The sequence below is a fragment of the Pinus tabuliformis genome, chromosome 5_1 (assembly GCF_031772625.1).
Source record: "Pinus tabuliformis cultivar Carrire ecotype Pingquan chromosome 5_1, CPIR1, whole genome shotgun sequence".
Lineage (NCBI taxonomy): Eukaryota > Viridiplantae > Streptophyta > Pinopsida > Pinales > Pinaceae > Pinus > Pinus tabuliformis.
In genome coordinates this window covers 671,065,035-671,079,038 of record NC_142305.1, presented here as the reverse complement: position 1 = coordinate 671,079,038, position 14,004 = coordinate 671,065,035, and positions in this window count along the sequence as shown.

The window sequence follows — 14,004 nt, the reverse complement described above, 5'->3', positions numbered from 1 at the left end:
CTGTCGGGTTGCCTGTGTGGTTGTTTTCAACCTCTTTGGTCCCTACCGTATCGGCTGTTAGTCCATCAGTCCCTCCACCTGAACAACATCATGTTGATCCTAAGGTGGATCTCTCCCCTTCGACGCCTACTTCTACGTCGTCCTCTTGTACTTCGCCTGGTGAAATTCTCGATGAAAGTAACCAGGTGGCTAAGAAGAAGAAGAGGAAGACCAAGAAGAAGAAGTCCCCTAAGGGAGAGCCTACACACACAGTTCCCCTCCTAAGTCCAGCTATTCACTCCAGTACATCTGAGATCGGGCCACCTCCTGCCCCTCCGCGGAAGGTTAAGTTTCCTTGTCGATTATGCAAGGAAGACCACCTGCTTCGTGATTGTCCTGGCATTCCCAGGGTATTAGAAGTTTGGTCTCACGATCCGGCCCACCCTACATCGTCCACTGATGATCATGGCGATGCTACCTCATCAGTTAGGAATGGTAAGGAGAAAGGGAAGTTTCGAATCCCCTGTCGACTTTGTGAAGGAAAACATCCCCTTCACCTTTGTCCACTCATGGATAAAGCCTCCAGTGTCTTGGAAAGTCTCCCTGCTCTCTCACCCCAACTTCCCGTTGGATATCAACGTCTTTCTGCAGATGCAGATCATTCGCCTCCCGACAATGAGATTGGTTCACATTCTTCTCTTGTCCAGGCCCCTCTTCCCGAACCCGGCTGTGTCCAGCCTGTTCCAGACCAACCATTGGTCGGAAAGAGTGTCGACTCGAGTCCATTTCCTGTCGACCACTCTGTTTCGGAAGAGCAAAATTCCCATGTTCTTCTTGTCTCGTCAAATTCTCCTGAGCTTGGTGATGGTTCTCCCACCCCAACCTCTGCGGAGAATTCCGATTCGGTTCCTTCCGAGCAGGGGGGCAACCATATGGTTCCCCCACCAAGTAGTTCGGTCATTTCCTTTGATTGGAGTCATTTGACTACCCCTCCCCTTCCATCCCATGTGCCTTTCTGGGTCACCGCCTATGCCTCCCATATGGCGCTGCCGGGCACTGTGTTGGATGAAGGAGCATCGGTTAGTCTTATGCCCGTTACTACTTGGCAGGCTTTGGGTTCCCCATCGCTTGTACCTGTCGCACCGCATCTCACCGCATTTGACGGAGGAACGAGTCAACCATTAGGGATCCTTCCTCAGTTTCCTATTACTTTGGGAGGCAAGACTGTCTATATAGACGTCTCGGTTACCCAAGGTTCTTTAGACTTTAGTCTTCTCCTTGGGCGTGACTTTGTGTATGCCATGGGAGCCCTTGTTTCTTCACTTTTCCGTGTGGTTTGCTTTCCACACGACGGAAGAATAGTGACGATCGATCAATTATCGTTTGTTCGTCCACAAGCCCCTCCGGCACAATTGTCCTTCCCTCCTGGTTTTCATCCACCTATTGCATCTGTCTCACCCCAGATCAACTACGTGGCCACCTCTCCCGTGCCTATATCCAGCAATGCCGTCGTCGTGCATAGTGTCCTGGGGGCATTGGGTCCTGACTTCCGAGATATTGACCTCCCACCGGGAGCGCCACCCTTGGAAGCCCCGACTTCCTGTTCATTATGATGAAGTTCGGTCGGAGCATAGTTCACTTTCCTATGTCAAGCTCCCTAAAAAATGAAATTGGGTCTGGTCGGAGCATAGTTCACTTTCCTATGTCAAGCTCCTTAAAAAATGAAATTAGGTCTAGTCGGAGCATAGTTCACTTTCCTATGTCAAGCTCCTTAAAAAATGAAATTGGGTCTGGTCGGAGCATAGTTCCTGATCTTGTGTCAAGCTCGTTAAAAAATGAAACAAGGGTTATGAGGATAGTTCTTTTTCTGTGTCAACCTCATTAAAAAATGAACCAACTCCCTTTCCAAATCGAGTCTTTTGATTAAGATCTCGTAAAATACAAGTCGAGTCTTTCCTAGATCTCGAGAGTCAACCTTCATTCCATCCACTGTGTTGAATGCAATGAAGCTTGGGGGGCATGTACGTCGATTTGCATTATTATGCTGGGGGCATGCGAACTCATAACAAGCATAGTTTTTCGTTTCAAGCTTGTGTAAAAATGAAACCGAATCCAAGCAAAGTTCTTCATGGTTCAAGCTTGTGTAAAAATGAACCCATACCTGATTTACATCTCGTGATTGCCATGTTTATCCGCTAAATTCTGCTAGATGAGCCTTGGTTGTTTCATTCCATTGCTACCATCTCTTTGGCCGATCATATGCTTTCACTTGGTTGTTTTACCTTTCCTGAGGGACCGCAGTTATGAGTGGTTTTGTTAGCCAGCCTCTTGACCATTACATGTTTTGAGCAGTTCCACCATTACCGGAACCAGTTGCTACCTTTGATACCACTCGTTCCTCTAGGACGAGTCACCTTTAAGCTCTTTTCTTACTCGTAAAATATGAAAAGATTGCCGAGTATTTTTCCCTTTTTGACTCGTTAAAGAGAATAAAAATGGAGGTCTGCTTTCAGCTCTTTTCTGACCGTTTAAAGATGGAAAGATTGCCGAGTTATCCCTCTTGACTCGTTAAAAGTAAAAAAGAGGCGGTCGTCTTTAAACCCTTTTCCGACCGTGTAAAAACGAAAAGATTGTCGGACCCTTGTCGTTTCCGGTTCGTTAATTGTTACGAAACGACGTGAAACCGATTAATTTTTTACTTTTTCAGATCGATATCACTACTCATGAAAAGTACTCCTCGATCGTAATGATCGGGCGGTTCTTTCGAGCATAGTTTTATACTTTTTTGGGCTCAAGAGACACAACTTTACGAAAAAGGACCCCCCTGGAGTTTCCTTTTCCGCTGTCTTTTCAGACTCTCTAAACAAGAAAAGACGCCGAGTTTTCCTTTGTCAGGCTCATTAAACACTTAATGACATCGGATACCGTCGAAATGACGCTTTTCAAGCATATGCTATCCCCGTCAAGCTTGTCATCCAAAAATAATCGGGGTACCTGCCGAAATGGTGGGGAAAATGGAACTATGATTATAGTCGTGTTGGCAGTATGTCGCTCTTGAACATGGCACTCTTCTGCTTCGTGTCTAGGTGGGACCATCTCATCTCGTTTTTCACTAGCTTCCGTGGGTTTTGGGTTACCATGTTTGACCTCTCATCTGCTCATTTGCCTTGTCACCATGACCTCCGCTCATTTGATGTCAAATACTGCCAAAGTCCGCTATTGTGCTGTCGATATGTTCAAGAGAAGTTGACCTCTGCAGAGTTACAACCTTTGACGCCTCACTTCTGATTCATCACATTAATCTTCCTTTGTCTCGTGTCGATGATGTGGGAGACATTATGGCCCACCTTCGGTCAAGGTTACCTCCTGTCGACTTCAGCTCATTATCCAGGATAGTGACTTAGAGACCCCTTCCAGGTGCCTTAGAGCCTGCATGCCTTAATGGCAGGTTCTTCGTGTTCGACGGGTGGTTTTTATTATTGGCCTCCGATCGAATGATTCCGCGGGTGTTCGACGCCAGCTCATTGATTCACATGCCGTGGATTGTACCTATAGTACCTTGAGGACCATTGTCATTATTGGTGGCCCCTCTCGCGTCTGTTAACAGTTTTCATCATTGACTGGTAATCAGATGATGTTCATGCATGTTCGACTTCAACTCATGTATTCACATGCTTGAACTTGTACTTTGTTCGGATTGGGATGGAATGCAAGACCCTGGTTCTAGTCTGTTGTGAGCCAGGTTGCGATTTTTGTGGATTGATATTACATGACTCGTTGATGGGTGGCTGCGACCATACCTGAGTCTTTTAGGATGGTTGCGACCATACCTTGTTATCATCATGGTCTCTTCAGCTGGGTGGCTACGTCCATACCACAGACCTTTCTTCATATGTCTTTTGGATGGCTGCGCCCATGCCTAGGCTACATGTAATCAAGCTATCAGTTGTACATACGTGCAGGTCCTTCCTGGTGGTGTTCCAGTTCGGCAGTTTTGTAAAGCATTTCACCCCTCCCACTCTCTCGGGCTTCATGCTTTAGGGGGCATCTGTTACACAGCAATTTGTCACTGTCATCCAGTCAGTATCCCTACTGTGTCATGAAATCAAATTTATCATGTTCTTGCTCCCTGAACTGGCCAATAACCCACTTTGCCAAAGTTTTTGCTATCAGCGCGACTTTTGTCCAAATAACCGCGCTGATGGGCGCTCCATAACAGACCAAATGCGCTGCCAGCGCGGAAGTACACCTGTTTTTCACGCTGATCAAATTTCATGAGCCAGCGCGTCTTGCCTTTGTATTGGGTCGCGCTGACATGGCGTTCCCAGTTATTGAGGTGCGACGTCAGCGCGATAGTTCCTTTATAATCCGCGCTGATCCTGTTTGGGCGAATTTGTTCTAACAGCCAACCTTCTAGATGACTCCAGACCTGGTTGTTGGCCTTGTGAGTGTCGCCCTCCCTTCTATGGCATGTCTGTTCGTCTTATGGGCCACCTTTCTTGGAGATGAGCTTATCCTTCCACCCTCCATGGAGACTCCTTCTCCTATATATTCTTCCACCATTACTATCAGCAGCTAGTTCTCACTTTGGGGGAATAGACTTTGACACTAAGGAATTCATAGTTTTGTGTGCTGCTAGTAGATAGTATGGTGTGCTAGAGTGTGGATTGCTAGAGAGCTAGAGAAAGGTTATGAAGTCTTAGAGCTTTGTGTGAGAGAGAGTTACTTGATTTGGGAGATCCACTTCTTGGGTGAATGCTTATGAGACTTGCTGGCTGGACCCTCTCGAGAAGGACTCAGCGTCAGAACAAAGGTTGTATCTTTCTCTGATTATTGATTAATAATAGATGACTACTGTTATAGTTCCATTCTCATTTGTCTATGCAATGGTTAAATGTGAATTACATCCTTTCTGACTGATGTATGATTGTTTTTACTAGATTTCATGCTTGTGTTTGTCTTCTCTTTGTGTGTGTAGGTGTCCCACCACGAGGATAGTGGAGGATTGTAAACGGCCAAGGCAAAGGAGCGAGTGTGGCATCTCTTCATCGAACAAGAGCGTTGGAATCCAAGTAGGTGTCTTTTACCTACTTTGTGTAATTGCAATTAGGAGCTTGCAGAGTAGCATTGATTGATTGTTGCTAGACCCCTGCTGGGCTAGTAGGGATCGCCTCTATCCGTAGAGGGGATTTACCTCTCCAACACCCATCTCAAGTTCCCAGTACCTCCTTTGTTTACTTTCATGTGTCTTTGCTGCATTCTTAGAATAAAATCTACTATTTAGATTTAAATCTTGCTTTGTTATTTAGGTTGTTTTTAATGAGTAAAATAAATTTTCATGCTCAAATTTAGTTGATCAGTTGTTAACAGAAAAAGCTTCAGGAAAAGGGCCAACAAACATCTGTGGTTTCACCTCTTCCTCAGTGGGATCAGGAGCTGTGACTAGGATGACTTTGTTGCCCACAAAAACACTGATTTTGCTTTGCCATGCAATCACTAGTGTTTGATCTTCATGTGTAGAAGTTGGTTACAAGTTCAGACTTTCATTTTCTTAGTTGCATGAGTTAAAATACATGGTTTCATTGCAGGTCACACTTCTGTTCATTCTCTTTACTGGCAGCTAGCAAATTAGGTCAACGTAACTAGGTCTTTGAATTTACAAGTCTTTGTTGGTTCAGATTGGAAAAAAGACTTGCAGAGCACCTATACCACTCCTTCATCTGCTTATTCTCCATCAGCACCATCCACTCCACCCTCTACTTAGAATCCTTACCTCACGTTTGCCACATTTTCTCACATAACCCTAGTTTTTGTACATCATTGTTTCAGCCTTCTTTGAGCCAACTTAGCTATCTACACCTTCTCACCACTCCATCCACCAGTACTTGGGCCACTTCAGACCCCTATCCTACCTCCATATCCATTCATGCATCTTCCCTCACTCACCCATCCTCCAAAATCCAATTTTTAAACATCCTGTAGAAATTTCTGAACATCCTATAGAAATTCCGGAAACATCCTGTAGAACCCCTGCAGACTTCCTGTAGAAGCTCATGAACGAGGTTTCTTGATAGCCAAACTATGTGAAACTCTCTGGAAGGGTGTTAGGGACCCCTTAGGCCCTCTCTGAACCTTCCTGACCTCTTCCAAGAATTTCCTCTCGCCAATCCACCTCTGCACAGTCAAAAACAGTTAAATTGTATGCATGATAATTGTGACAACTTATTCAAAAATACAAAAAGATGTTTTCTTCAGATAGTGATAAATTAGACACATGCATTTTACCTTCCTAGAAGTCAATGTCATCTCTTTTAGTAGCTTGCATCCTCTTTTTCGCATCAGTAGGGCTAGCTGGTAAAATTAGGGTTTGCTAGGGTTTGCATTTCCTTTCCGCTTTCCAGTTTCTTTCTACAAGTAAATTAGCCCCTTTGAGTTAGCTTTCATTCATCAGTTAAAACGCTTCTTCTAAGAGCTCATAGAAGTTGGATTAAGCTCCTAGTGGACTTGTGCCAGCTGACCAAGTGATAGCTATGGCAAGAGCTAGTACTTGTGCATACAACACCGTCGCTTCCAAGTTTGTTACGAACTACCGGGTTGATAAAATTAAAGAAGGGAGTTCCAGGAGTTGCAGCATTATTGCTGCAATACTGGGGCCCACCAGTCCCAAAGGGAGGAAGAGAGCCCAAGACACTATTTCTAGCCTTTTGAATCTTTTCAAATCACTGCTTAACCTACTGCAGAAATTTCAAATGAAAGCAAGCGACTAAATCATCAAAAGCAACCTATTCTTAACCATAAAAGAAATATGTCTAACAACAAACTAATCTACAACTCAAGTAAAGCATAAAAATACAAGTAAAGAGAAGATTGGCTACTTGGATTAGGCCCTAACCCAAGAGCTTCAGCCCTCTGAGGCAACTCAGTGCTAGCTCAAAAAGGATTCCATCTTCATTATCAAAAAATAGCAAGATTACATAAAACTGTCACAAAATAGTAAGCTCGAAATTTGAGCAGAGTTTACATAAGAAAAATTCCGACCCATGTGAGGCCCTAGGCCTCTCTACTTATACATTTGAAGCTACCAATAGCTTCCTTAAAATCAAGGAGGCTTGGCTCCCAAAACTCGAGATAACTATCAATCGTCCTCCACTTACTCGACTGCCTTCTAGTGCATGATTCAGCTGCTTGTACTCCGAGCTGAATGAAGGGGAATTCAAAGTGAGGAGTAATAAATGAGGGGGATTCCCTCCTATAATTCCTCTCCTCTATCTACTTCGAGTTATTGTTTCCATTTGACCACTGGATCCTTGACTTTGACCTCGAAATCCATCAATAATCTGCATTAAATACATGTTAGACCACATGGCATCATAAGTAACTCAACTCACTCTATAAGCATAAATATCATCAGAAAATCATACAATAGGCTAAGAGAATGGTTGATTTGACTAGGTTAGGAGGTAAAATGAGCCCATATAATTACCCATTTATGAGGCTCATCATCACTCGCCTACTGAAGGTGTTGCTCATCCTCTGAGCAACTTAGTTAATCTCCTCGTCTTTTATGGCCCTGGTGGCCTCCCTAGCATCCTAGGCTTTTGATGTGGTCTTCTCATGTTGGTCATAAAACCCTGTTGTTCTGTCTATGTCCTTCCACTACTCCTTCTCTTCTTCTTCTCTTCTGCCTTCCAGCATGCCTAATAAGAGTGGAGGACTCAGTTTGAGGCCAATCCAGTAGACCTTCAGCCTTTGCATGGAGTGCATGTACATTGGCACTCTTTCAATGCCTCCCTCAACCTCATTGGGGAATGGTATTCTCTGAGCTACAAGTTGTGGGGTAGGGTGTTCCATCTTCCCATGCATGCATGCACATAGTCATCCCTAAGTAGCCTTTGCATATATTCAAAATGTGCAATGGATTGTGCCTAATTAGATAGATATTTAGGGGCAATCTAAGGGTCATTGGCAAGCAGGTTGTGTGTGTTGATGAGTGCCATAGGATCTGATGGCTCAGCTCTTATCATAAATGATTCATTCTGCTCTTTTATTATCAATCTCTTCATTTTTGTTGCCCTTAGTTCTTCATGGTTCATCCATGAGGCCATGGCCATTAATTGCAGATCCCCTAGCTTAGCATTGGGGTCGCACACATTCTTGTCTATGAGGGCCATGTTGTGTAGGTAGAACTCTACCATCTTTGCCTTATCCTTTGAGGTGCTTTGGTTGCACAAATCCATGAACTACTTGTAGTCTTGAAAAGGCATTGTGCCTCTTTGTGCCAAAGTATTTATTTGGAACTAAAGCCATTGATCCTTCAGATAGAGGCCATAAGATTTGGCTGGTGTTCTGCATTGTAATGCTTCCATGGATAAGCTAGCCATGTATGCTAGCTGAGTCTCTTTCTCTTGCAGCTACCTCCTTAGTAGTTCATTCTCATTTTCAAGGTGGCTTCTTATAATGGCCTCTTTGTCTTTGAGAGCACTCAATTCTCTACCCATTTCCCTGAGTTTGTTTTCCATATGGTCAACATCCTCAACTCCTTTGGATTTGGCTATTTGCATCCACCTATGTGTTCTCACTCTTTCTTTCTCCAATTTGAAAAACAGTGGAATTGCAAATTTCTGTGGGATTATCCTACCTCCCTCAAGTAGATTGTAATAGGAGGCAAGACTAGGCTGGGGGTCAGGTTCTTGTAGCTCTTGTGCTTCCCCCTTCACCTCTGGTTGTTCCTCTATCTTTTTCTCAAGCTTTTGGGTCTCCTATAGTTTGGACAGTGTCTCTTGTAGGACTGTCTGAGCCTCCTATAGGTCTGGTTTTGGGTCCTATAGTACTGCCTTTCCCTTCCATGTAGAAGATCTTGGAGTCCCCCTCTCATAGGTTATAAATGTCTTGGAAGAAGATTCTTTCATCGTGGTAGATGGTGAATCTTCAATGGTAATGGGAACTTTTAAAGAGGGTTGCGCTTTGCCTGTTTTAATTCTTGTGCTCTTGCACTGAAATACATGGAGGTCTTTCTTTACCTCTTCTAATTTGGCTTGACTAATGTACTAAGGGCAGTGAGAGAAACTGCTGCTTCTCTTTCCAAAGTCTCAGGGGACTCTTCTCCTTGCTATGCCTTCTTTGCCTCCTTTTCTCCCTCTTTTGTCTCTTTTTCTGTCTCTTCAACTTTTCCCTCCTCTGTTTCTTTTCCTTCCTCCTTCCTTTCTTGCTCTACTATGTCACCATTGGCTTCATCTTATCCTCCTTGCTGTCACTGCCAGTAGGACTGACATCATAGGTTAATTCCTTTATGTCATCCTTAGCTGTCATATTTTGGAAAAAGTCCCATGCTATATGGAGTGTAAAGGTATGGATGGCTTCCTCTACTACGATTTTGATTAGGCCATGGTGAGCCAACTGCCTTGGATTTCTTGCTTGTACCTTGGTGTTGGAGTCAATGAGGGAGTGAAGGAGGAAGTAAGGGATACTGAATTTTTGAGGTGCTGGGGTATCTATGCCATATCTTAAGTCATGGAGGATTATGAAATGATATCCATAGACAATGTTGTGCCTCCCCTCACAGGAAATGTATTTGATGAATTGGTAGCTAACCTCATCCTAGGGATATGGTATACTAGCCCTTCTAATTCCATTTTTATCTTCCACAGGGGTTTCATTATTTTGGAAAAATTTCTTCTTGGCAGCCTCACCAATTGGTTTCTCATCTTTACTCCAAGGCAACCCAAGAGGAAGGGTAGTGACCCTACTGATGAATTCAGGGGTTATTTAGATGGAGAGCCTCTAATGGTTATAGAGGCATGTGTTCTTGTGTGAGGGACTAGAGAGAGAGAAAATTTTTGGGCAATTTCATCATCAAACCCTCTAAATTTCTCAAAGAAATTCATCGAGTTTTCCCTTGTGAATATGTCCACCACTTGAGGATGTGCATGGAGCATAGTGGAGTTAGTGGGATCCTTTCTCATAAACCCTCCTTTCATACTTCCTGTGATTTTTTTTAAAACCCAAATATGGAGGTGGAGACAAAGAGTTTTGAGAAAAATAAAAAAATAGAGGAGACTGTGTTTATTTTTTTTAAAATAAACAGAATTTTTTTATGTATTTTCTGCCCTCCTAAAGACTTATTTCACCCTCAGATTGAGACCACTTCTTTCATATATTGATATTAAATAGGGGTCATGCATGAACCATACCTCTTCATACTGAAATTTGTGCCAAAAATTGTGGTTTCTCCCTTCAAAATGACTCACTGCTCCTCCTGTAGAAGCCTGTTGTCCCTCCTGTAGATTTCCTATAAGTGCTCCTGTAGATCTCCTGTAGAAAACGCCAAAAGCAAATATAAGGAGGAAATCGATGGAGGATGGTGGTTACGAGGCTGTGGGGAAACAAGAGGACTGTTGTGGCTGAGTTATGAGGAGGAAATGAAGAAAAGGTGGTGAGAATATGTGGGGAGGAGTGCTCATTACCATTTATGGATATTTTTGGTTATGAGTGTTGAGTTGGGAAGGTGTACGTTGGCAATATTCCGACCGTTGGTCCCCACCTACTTGGTCATCATGGCCCCTCCTTGTAATCATCCCTCATTATTACATCAGAGTTCACACTTCCTCCCACTACCTGTCCTTGGCTCTTGTGCTTGAGTTGACTATGCGCACGTGTGGGTGACATCTCGGATAAGTGGAGTCAACTAAATGAAGGTGGCCAAGTTAATTGGCCACCTTTCCTTAATTCAATATCAACCATCTCATTGCCTTTGTATGACTCCTAATTACACAAATGCAAATAGAGCAGTGAACTAGTTACTTACCTGTGATCCGAGTGTATTTGCTGTGACGTGTTGTGGCTTTCTCTGCTACATGCCTTCATTTCCATTTATGCATGTTGCCTCTGCTTGCTGATGTGTGGTTGTGTGGATGTGTAGGTTCTTCTCTTGCTGGAGCTGAGCTTCATGTACTTTTTCAACCTACATGTGTGCACTCTCTTGCTGCTGGTGCTGGACTTCTATGGGATCAATTGCTACAGGAATTCCTACAGGAGCTCCTGTAGCTACTTCTCCCCTAGAAAATTTAGCTTTTCCCTGTGCTTGGAGATCGAGAATAATGCTAGAGGTGTCATGAATGATGGAGGAATGGTAGGTAAGCTTCAGGTAAGGTTATTGGTGCCTTTTCCTCTTTTTTTTTTTTTCAAAACCAAAAAACTATTTTTCTGTGATTTTTCTTGGACAGGAAGAGGAAAAAAAATAGTGATGCTTGGGGTGTGATGCAGACTTTGAAATTATGGCAAGGAGGTTTGAAGATGGTAGGAGGGATTATAGGTTCCTCATGAAGCTTTTTGTCCCTCAAACTGCCTTCTATAGACACTTTTGCCTCTTTGTAATTCCTACAGGAGTCTCTTATAGAAAACACATAGCCTCTTGTAGAAACACAGTTTTGGAAGAAAAAGGTACAGTGGGGTGAAGGAGATGTCAAAAATGATGGAGAAAGGTGTGGAGAAGGTGAGATGGATGCTGGTGTGAATGTCATGGTCCCCTTGGCACCTTCTTTTGCTCCCTGTAGTCCTCCTACAAACCTGCAATGCAATACAAATCTTTTTTTTTTTAAACAACTAGGGCGCCTCAGAGAGGTTTTCACCTTAATTTCCTGCCTTGGGAACCTCCAAGGGAGGTTTTCACCTAGAGATATTATTCTTTTTTCCTCTCTCTTTTCGGCATCACTGGGCCACCTCAGAAGAGGTTTTCAACCCAATGATGGCACTCAAGTGCCTCATGGAGGTTTTCACTTGAGTCCTTATTTTTTATTTTTTCTTTTCTTCAATGAGTGGGTGAAGTGGAAGCTAAGACATGCTCCACTACCATCACTGTTTTATTCAGATCTTCAATAAGCTCTTGCTTGGAGAGGGGTTTCTTATGGACTTTCAACCGATGTCCATTAACAAGCATGGGGATGGATTCCTCATCAATGGTTTTGATCAGAACTGAACCATTGTCATTGCATTTCTCCATAGTGTAGGGTCCCAACCATCTTGTCCTCAGCTTGCCTTTGAAATCTTTGTATCTTGAATCATAGAGTAGTGCCCAATCTCCCTCTTGGAATTTCTTCTCCTTGATATTTTTTTCATGCCATATCTTTCTCTGAAGCTGCACTGCCTCTGTATGGATAAGGGCTTGCAATCTGTATTCATCCAATCCATTGAGCTGAAGTAATATCTCCTTTTGTGCATGGCTGAGGTCTAGGTCCAGCTGAGCTGCCATCCTTAGGGTATTGAATTCAAACTTTATTAACAACAAATCCTTCTTTCCATAGACTAGTTCATAGGGTGTGAACCCGGTGGTGGTCTTCCATGTTGTTTTATAGGCCCAAGTGGCCTCAACTAATCTGTTTTCCCAGTCTTTTCTGCTGTTGCTCACTACCTTGGTTAGGATCCATTCCAATGCTCCGTTAGTGACCTCCACTTTCCCATCATCTTGTGGATGGTAAGAGGTGGAAGTCTTGTTATTGATCTTATGATGTGGAGTAGGTCTTCAATTAGGCTAGAAGTGAACTGACTGCCTTGGTCTGTGACCAACTCTCTCGAATACTCGAATTTGTAGAATATGTTTTCTCTCAAAAAATTAGCTACTTTTTCCTCCATCGCTGCATTGATTGCTTTCGTCTCTACCCGCTTTATCAAGTAGTTGGTGCACACAATGATGTGCTGCTTCTGCTTTGAAGGGGGGTTGATAAGCCCCACAAAGTCCATGTCCCATTTCTCAAATGGCTCAAAGGTCACTTGAGGCTACATGGGAATTTCATCCTTTGGAGTGGGTTTCTCCATCCTCTGACACTGATCACATTGGCTCGTGTATATCCTCACATCCTGATGAAGAGTGGGCTAGTAGTAGCCTGCTTGCAATATCTTGAAGGCGGTTCTTTTTGCTGCAAAATGACCTCCACAAGGCCCATCATGACAGATCAGGAGGATTTCAAAGACTTCCTACTCCCTAACACATCTTCTCAAGATAATCTAGGCCCAGTTTAAAGAGATTGCCTTCAATCCAGGTGAAAGGGGTGCATTTCCTTACTATCCTGCTCTTCTCTTTTGAGGACAGGTGTGGTGAGAACTGTGCTAAAATGAAGTAGTTTTCTATATCATCAAACCATGGAGAGAGTATTGATATAGAAAATAGTGTTCATCTGGCATTTGGTCATCCACCACTCCTTTTTCACCTACAGGAAAATTTACTCTAGACAAAAAATTAGCAACAACATTCTCTTTACCAGGCTTATCAATAATGGTAAGATCAAACTGCTGTAGTAAAAGCAACCATATAATAATGTGAGAATTTACATCTGGTTTGTTCATTAAATATCTAATTGCAGCATGATTAGTGTGCACAAAGGTTTGATAGCTTGTGATATAATGTCTAAATTTGTTTAAGGAATGCATGACAGCTAGGAGTTCCTTCTCGGCCATTGTATAGTTTAACTCTGCCTTTGACAAGTTTTTGCTTATAAAGTATATGGCATAAGGTAATTTTTCATCAATTTGTCTTAAGGCCACTCTTATTGCTTTGTTCGAGGAATCTGTGTGAATGTGAAAGGGTAGGGCCCAGTTTGGGCCTCTAAGAATTGGGGCAGTCACTAGCTTGCTCTTCAAGGTATCTAAGGCTTCTTGATAGTTTTCCGACCATATGAACTCAACATCTTTGCCTAAGTGGCCAAACAAAGGAGAGGCTAACTTGCTAAAGTCCTTAATGAATCTCTTGTAATATCCAGCTAAGCCTAGGAAACTTCTGACATCTCTCACCTTTTGAGGAGGTGGGACCCTTTGGATGATGGCAATTTTGTTGGGGTCAACCTGCAATCCTTGTTGAGATATTGCATGACCTAGCACAGTCCCTTCAGTGATCAAGAATTCACATTTTTCTAGATTGAGGGATAGGTTCATCTCAATACACTTATCTAGAACTTCTCCTAGGTTAGATAAAGCTTCCTAAAAGTAATAGCCATAAGGAGTAAAATCATCCATGTATATTTCTACTGCATCATG